Raw genomic sequence first — 8,693 nt, forward strand, 5'->3', positions numbered from 1 at the left:
GGGCTTAGGGTTAGGGATTTTTCATAAGGTGAGATGCAAAAAAATTGCTTCTTGTGGTAGTATTGAGCTGTAAGGGATTACAGATTGTAATCAAGTTATAATCATTGGATCATAAAAATTTTGGACTTTTTGTTTGGTGGATGTAGCCCAAGGTTTGGGTGAACCACATTAAATCTTGGTGTCTTGTGTTCTCTTCTATGAATATATTATTTTATAATATTGGTTATATTTACATGTAATTGTTATTTCTATCTGAAGTTTAATCCTAACAAGGATTAACCATGAACATAAGTAACATATACATGTAAATATTACCAATATACAAAAAATAATAGATCGCACAGAAGAGAACACAAGACACAAAAATTTAATGTGGTCCACACAATCCCTAGGCTATGTCCTCCAACAAAAAGTCCAGTATTATTATTATCTAGTGATTACAATCCACAATCTCGTATAGATCAATACTACCACAAGAAGCTATAGTATTAGCATACATTGTGAAATATTTAGCTCTAAGCTATTTTATACAAGCTTTTTTCACTTATAAATTAGGGCTAGAATAAGTCGTCCAATATAAAAAATGGAAACTTATGCCTTTTAAAATATAAGGTCATTTTTGACTTCAAGGGTGCTTTCCTGAATCCCCAGGACCTCGCAAGGGGCATTGCTCCTTAATCCCATCTTGGGGGCACTGCCCCCAAACCATCATAGAAATAATCTAGGGAGAAACCATGCTGAATAAACATCCAAGTTTGATTAGGCTCCACATTAAAACAACACCATAATGACATCCATAAACTAAGCATCTAACTCATAATATGTCCAATTTGTCAGCATAAAATAGTCAACTATAGTCCTCCACCATAATTGTACCTAGTGACAACATCTAATCCTTTCTACATGAAGACAAATATAAAAATCATCTGACTAAAGGAATAGTGTTAGCATGAATGTTGATAGTATTCTTTTGGGGGAGTATCCTAAGCATTAGAGAGCATTGACATGTTGCATTCATGACTATGTTTGTTATTGATGTCAGCATAGCAATAATTCTATGAAGATTGACATAATAGCATACATAGATCATACTTGTACAGACATAGTTTTGATGTGTAACTGAAGTGTGGCTAAAGACATGTTCCACTGTGTGTCTTGATACTGAGGTTATATTCATAAAGTGTAAGTTGAAGATGTACATAAGCTATAAGTGATTTAAAAAGAGAAGAACATAGGTAGAGTACATGGAAAGTGGTTTTTGATGATCCTATAATATCTTCTAGTAGAGATATAATCTAGTGATATACAGTCAGCTAGTGATAGATGAGAGTTTGATGGTGATGTTAGCAAGTATGCAATCCTTAGTGTTGCACTTTGAAGTTTTGTATAGACTATGAGCTAACAATGCTATTGTAATTAAAAATTAATTAATTATCTTATTATAATTAATTGAGAAAGCCTCAAGGTCTACTCAAGGAAATATTTTAAAGATATGGTATAAAGGAAATATGTTTTTCTTGTTAGTAAGTGTGTGTGTTTTGTGAAGTGACCAAGGAAGTATTAACAAGAGAAAAGTATTTGGTAAATATGAGTAAGAGATCCAAAGGATTATTGAATGCAAAGTTTGTGATCTAGTATTGAGACTAGGAGTAAAAGTCTAGTTGATAAGACAGAGAAAGAGGAAGGAGTAGTATAGTATGATTCTATTATTCTGCAAGGAAAAATACAAAGATCATTTGGATAGTGGGTTCATTAGTCTTGACCCTGAAGTTGTTTGGATAGTGGGTCAATTTTCCTTCCACAACTCCTAACAGGGTTGGAATCTCCTAACATGGATTCAAAGTCTCCTAATATGGACTTAATATATATTGAATATTGTTATAGAATCCTAATAGGGTCCTTCCTCTAATGAGGAATATTTATATTAGTACACTATCTTGTGGGTACTATCCCAATTTGGGTTTTCCCTCCAATCAAGGGTTTCCCTAGTTAACATATTTGGTGTTATTGTGTATGAGTACCTTGTTGTGATTTCTAATTATATTTCTCACATGACTAAGTTTGTTATAGTTGATATTTGTGATAATAGTTGGATAATTGGTTCACCCCCCCTCTCTTAGTTATATTAGTGGACTATACATTCTAACAATTGGTATCAGAGTATCAGGCCCTTGAAGAGAAAGCTAACAACTTTGGGAGTTCAATGGTGAGTCATTTTAGAAAGGATAGTCCTAAGACTGAAGGAAGAAATTTTGACACCTAGAAGATGGAGCTTCTTGGTGAGACATTAGAAATGTGTAAAAAATTGAGCATCAATTTTCTAGATCCATAATCCTTTTATTGGATACAAAAGAATAGAAGCACAAGTAAAGACAAATCCAAATCCAAAAAAGACAAGAAGATCAAAGAAGGCATTGATCTACTTATGGAAAGGGAGCTAGAATATATGAAATTTTTTGTTTGTTGGACATGTAAACATTTTGGTCATTTTTCATCCAATTGTCCTAAGAGAGTAAGAAATCTAGAAAGAGTACATTTTCTAATGAAAATGAAGAATTTAAAGCAAGTATGGAAAGATTCTTGAATGACTGTGATGATAAAGATAATGAGCTTGAGTTGGTTAAGAAAGAGGAAGTAGTAGAAGAGATAACTTTGGTAACTATTGTTGATCCAAAGACTAACCATGAAAATGTGGAATTTATCATTGAGACTAATAATGATTTGTAGAATGTGAATCATATTGAAGAGAAGAGATTTGAGCCTAGAGTAGAAGAAAGAGTAGAGTTGATAACTCGTAGTAGAAGTATGTCAAAGAAACACCCTCCTAAGTAGATAATTGGAAGCAAAGACAAATGAGTGATGATAAGGAACATAGTTAATGAATAGATATGTTTGATTTCTCAAATTGAACCTAAGAGTGTAGATAAAGCCTGTAAGGATGATCATTGGATTCAAGAAATGAAAGAAGAATTAGATCATATTGTGAAGAATGACACATGGGAATTAGTTCCAAGGCCTAAATACAAGAATGTTATTGGAACCAAATGGGTATTCAAAAACAAGATGAATGAACAAGGAGAAGTTGTAAGAAACAAATCTAGACTTGTATGCAAAGGATATTCATAGTAAGAAGGAATAGACTATGAGGAGGCTTATGCCCCTATAGCTAGAATGAAAGCAATAAGAATATTCTTGGCTTATGCAGCAAATAAGAAAGTCAAAATGTATCAGATGGATGTCAAATTAGCCTTCCTGAATGGAGAACTTGAAGAAGAAGTAAACATTAAGAAATCTGAAGGTTTGCCTTTGACAGAAGAAAAAGACATGGTATACAAACTAAATAAATCTCTATATGGTCTAAAGCAAGCACCTAGAACCTGATATGCAAGGTTGGACAACTATTTGGAAAAACTTGGATTTGCTAAAGGTACGACATATAGTAACTTGTATTTGAAAGAAATAGAGAATGGATTGTTGATAATAGTAATATTAGTAATATTTGTTGATAACATAGTATTTGGCAGTAATGATGAAGAAAGTGATAAGTTTGCTAAAGAAATGAAGAATAATTTTGAAATGAGTATGATAGGAGAAATAAAGTTTTTCCTAGGTTTGCAAATTGTACAAAACAGTGATGGTATTTTTATTTCACAAACTAAGTATTTGAAAGACTTGTTGAAGAGATTTGGCTTGGAAAGTTGTAAGCCTATTGGTACACCAATGATAACTGGTCACAAGTTATCTAGAAAAGATGAGACACCTATAGTTGAGCAGAAGTATAGATCCATGATTAGAGGTTTGCAATATCTGACTCACACCAGACCATATATAGAAAATGTAGTTGGAATTGTAGCTAGATTTCAAGATGATCCTAAGGAGTATCATTATGCAATAGTAAAAATGATATTCAAATATTTGAAGGGAGCATCTAATTATGGGATATGGTATGACAAATTGAGTGATTTCACTCTATGTGCATATACTAATGTGGATTAGATAGGAAGTATAGATGAAAGAATGAGAACCAGTGGTGGAGCATTATTTCTTGAAGGAAGATTGGTTTCTTGGCTGAGCAAGAAATAAGATTATAATTTGTAGAGTACAACTAAGGAAAAATATGTAGCAACAACAAATAATTGTAATTAAGTAATGTGGATGAAGAAAATGTTGAAAGACATTAGGATAGAATTTTCAAAACCTATTATCATAAATTTGTTGACATATCAATCAAGTTTTTTATTGGTGACACACACTTATTCAGATTGTGTATAGCTACTGAGCTCATTGTATAGTTTATAGTGTTTGCCAAGCATTTCAATTACTACCAAGTTCTATAATTGCTACTGAGTCCCTTAAACAAATCCCAATGGTTACCAAGAAAATTTAGTTAGTGTGAAGATTAGTAGTGTAAACTGTGCATTTTAGTTGTTATGAAGTTTACTAGTGCAAGCTAAGTTGTGTAGTGTTCACTGAGTTTGTAATGCATGTGATACAAATCCAATGTCGACTGAGCTACTCTATGTTAGAATTTATACTGAGTTTAAGGTGATAGTGTTTACCAAGTTTTTCCATGGTAAATAAGTGATTCAGTTCATGCTAAATTTTACAATATCTACCGAGTCACTAGTGCAAACCAAGTTCAAGACTACTTGGAAGTGATTAGTATGGACTGAGCTTCTATGTCTACTGAGTTCATGAAAATGCTAAGCATTAATAGTGGATGTTGAGTATCCAAACCTCACCAAGTCAATCTTTAGAACTCGAGTGTCTTCATGTGGGCCAACTTTGTAATATTTGTGTTAACTTATATTATGGTTGACTTTTTAATTATGTAAGTTGGAATGGTATATATATGTAATGTATTGTATCATATCCATGCATGTATGGTGTGCAATGTAATTGAATACAAGTAGAGAAGAACAATAAAGAGTGAATTACAAAGGGCATATCAATATAAGGAGCAATAGAGACATAGCTATCATAGAAAGGTGATCAATACACTAAGGAATCTTATTTAGCAAACCAAGTTGTAGATTAGAGATCTACTACTACTTCATCCTAATAGGTGGACTAGTCAAATCCTTTAACAAGGTAGACCTAACAGTCTTTCATAAATCTCTTTATAGAGTGCATACTTCATTGCATGTTTAGAAATCCTTTCACAAGGTGGACCTAGCTGTCCTTATTTCTCCTAATAGGGCAGATAATTAGAAATGACCAATGTAAGCCTTAATAGGCCAACTTTATGTTGTAGTACTAAAGTTTGTGGGTATCATCCCCACCCCAATTTTACTTTCTATTTGGAAGGTTTTTGGGTTACCAAATCTATGTGTCAAAAGTGTTGTGGATGATTTCATGTTTTCAGTCTCTTATGCATGCAATTAGATCAGATTATATGTGATGAATTGAATGCTGATTGGAATTGAAATTGTTAAAGTTTTAGAAGTTACTGATTCAGCCCTCCCCTCTCAATAACTTAGTATAGTTTTGAATATTTCCAACAATTGGTATTAGAGCTATTGCGGTTCTCAACAGAAATTTTAACAACTTGAGCAAAGATCAAGGAAAAAGAGATTCAAATTTGATAAAGCTATTGACAATGAGAAGTTGGATTTGGAAATGGCCATTGCAAATTTCAAGAAAGAAAAGGAGCAACTTTCGCAGTCCCTAAAAAGAAGAAAGGATCTTGTAATTCAATGAATGATCATCACTACGTTGAAGACATAATTAATGAATTTCATCCTTTGAGTAGCTTAGATGACACAAATAATGCAATCAAAGAACTCCTAGAGAAGAACGATTCACTGCAAGAAGAAGTGAAGAAACTAAGAAGAGAGCAAGAAATCTAGTCAGTAAGGCTATGTGAAATGATGGAAGAGAAAAACATAACAAAAGTAGAAATGGAAGGAAAAGATAATGAGATTCAATGTCCATCCCTCTAGCATATTGACTTCATCAATCAACTCACCAATGCAAATGAAGAAATCATGAACTAGAGATCAAAGAATGAAAGATTGCAGAATGATCTAAACTCTGAAAGGAAATTGATGAAAGAATGATGAAATCCCAAGATGACATGAATCAGTTGAATGAACAAAATCTCTATAGAAAAAAGGGAAAAGTAGGAATTGTATATAAAAAAGAAGGTGAATTGTCCAAGCAAGGTACTCAAAAGAATCAAATACCTACTCGCAATCACTGTAGTAAGATAGGTCATACATCAAACAAATGTTGGAGCAATTGGAAAGAAAAATTCAATGGAAGATGCTACAATTGTAATCAACATGGTCATAGAGCTAATGAATGCAAAGAGAAACCAAAATTTGAAGGCAAATGTCACAAATGTAAGAAACATGGACACAAAGCATCAGAACACAAAACTAAGATAATAAACCTAACAGAGCACATTGTGAAAGAAATATTTGGTTGGGACTACAAAACTTGGTGTAGATGTCATTACTGTGGATAATTTGGACACATTGGTATGAATTATGTAAAGCATCATATGAGGAAAAGAGATACTACTAAAAGATGTTTCATTTGTACAAAACTTGGTCATCTTACCAAGAATTGTATGAATACTGGTACAATTGAAGATGAAAAGAAGGCAAAGGCTGATAACATCTGAAAGCATATGAGATAGCAATGGGTTCATAAGTCTATCGAGGATACCAATCCAAGCAATGATGGTCAAGTCACTCAAGAATTGGGTGACTCTACCACTTCTAATTAAGTTCTCAAGAGAGAACTGGAACTAGGCTATCAAGAAGACATCCAAATTTGTTCCAGTTAAAAGGTCACAAAGATCCAAATTTGTATTCAGGATACAAAGGGATCATAAAATGATATTGGTACTAATGTCTACTGTGTTCCCTTCTCTACTGAGTGACGTTAGGTCATAAACTCTACCAAGTGAGGTCGGGAGTAATAAAGATACATATGGTTACCGAGTCGTGAGGACTTTGTTGAGTGTTCAATGCAAAGTAGTGGATGATACTCTATCAACATATCTAATTTTGTGGGCTTGTCCCTTTGGTGAAATGGTGGGGCTTCTTACCTGTAAGGCCTACAACCAAGGTTCAAGTTCCCATAGGGCCATTCTCTACTGTGGATCTTAATTGAGAATGTTTTTCTATTGACCCTTGGTGAAATAGTGGGGCTTCTTACCTGTAGTGTTTACAACCAAGGGTTAATAAAATTTTAACAAAACCTACTTTTTTCTTTTGAATTTTTTTCCCACCTGCCTCCCTATGCCTGGCTTCGGCCCATGGCTTCAACCAAGCTCCTGCACTTGGCTTCTTCTTCAGCTTATACCCCTGGCTTCGCTTTGGTCTTTGCATTTGGCTTTTCACTTGTTTTAAGCTATTTTTTAATTTTTTCTTCCCACCTAGCTCCCTACATCAGGTTTCAGCTTCGACTTCAGCCCCTGGCTTCTTTTTGTCTATTGCACCTAGATCTTATGACTAGTTTTGGCTTCAAACTCAGCCTCTACACCTGGGCTTGGGTTGGGCCTGAGTTTTTCTCTTGTGTCTAGATTTGGCTTCCCGTCTAGCTTTTTGCCCAGCCCGTCCTATTCTATCTCTTACATCTAGTTTCTTTTTGATGGCTACTTTGGCTTCTTCTCCTATATCTAGCTTTGCGATAGTCACTTCTACTTCTATTGATTGGGCAAAGGTTGCACCTAGAGTTGTGGGTGGTTCATCCATTTCCTATGTTGATGTGGCTACATTTGAGGCTGGCATTGGGGGTCAAACGGTGCAGCCTGGGTTTCATGATACCGTACTTTCGGGGTTCTGTGCTACTATGCCAGTTGTGGTATGTAACCCAAAAAAGCTTCATCTAAATTCTTCTATAGTTGATAAGATTTCTATTAATTTGAAGGATTTCATGGCTTTTGTTGCTATCTTTCACTTTAAGGGTTTCTGGCCCTCTCTTTTAGATTTGCATGCATGGGTATCCCGTGTTTGGGAACCATTCATTTCGAAGAGTGCCCAGATTTACCCTATGGAAAGGGATTTTTTTGTTGTGAAATTTGATTCTACAGATGATAGAAGTGCCATCCTCAGCAATAATTTCTCTTGGGATGGGAAGTTTCCCTTGATGGAAAAAATTTGGCACAAGGATTTCAACCCTTCAACTAAAACTTTTAATAAGATCCTTATGTGGGTAAGGCTATTGAACCTTCCCCTTCCTCTTTGGCTGGATCCTTTTTGGGAGGAGGTGGGGAATGTGCTTGGAAACTTCATGAAATTTGATTTTTATTTTGTCAGCTTGTATCGATCAACTTTTTCTCGCATTCTTGTTGAGATCGACATTTCTAAGGGACTTCGAGATATGATTTTGGTGGATTCTCCTCTTGGTTCTTGGAATATTCTTCTAGACTATGACGGTATCCCCTTTCGTTGCAAGAATTGCCACTTGACTGGTCATCTGGCTGCCAGGTGCTCTTCAAGTAAATCTAGACAATAATTGTCCCCTTATTGGTGGAATGGGGTCTCAGATGCCCACTACACGTATGAGAAGGCTGCTGAGAACTCTTCTTAGGTTCCTTCTTCTCCTGGCATCTTGAAGATGGTTCCTCCTTCTACCCCTTCCATGGTGACTGCTGGCCAGTCTTTGGTTTCTATTCCTACTCTTGGTTTTCCTACTACTATCCTTATCTCTGGGGTGGATTCTGCTTCTGTTTCTTTTCT

Source organism: Cupressus sempervirens, chromosome 7 (assembly GCF_028749045.1).
Source record: "Cupressus sempervirens isolate cs-2001-9-10 chromosome 7, ASM2874904v1, whole genome shotgun sequence".
NCBI classification, from domain to species: domain Eukaryota; kingdom Viridiplantae; phylum Streptophyta; class Pinopsida; order Cupressales; family Cupressaceae; genus Cupressus; species Cupressus sempervirens.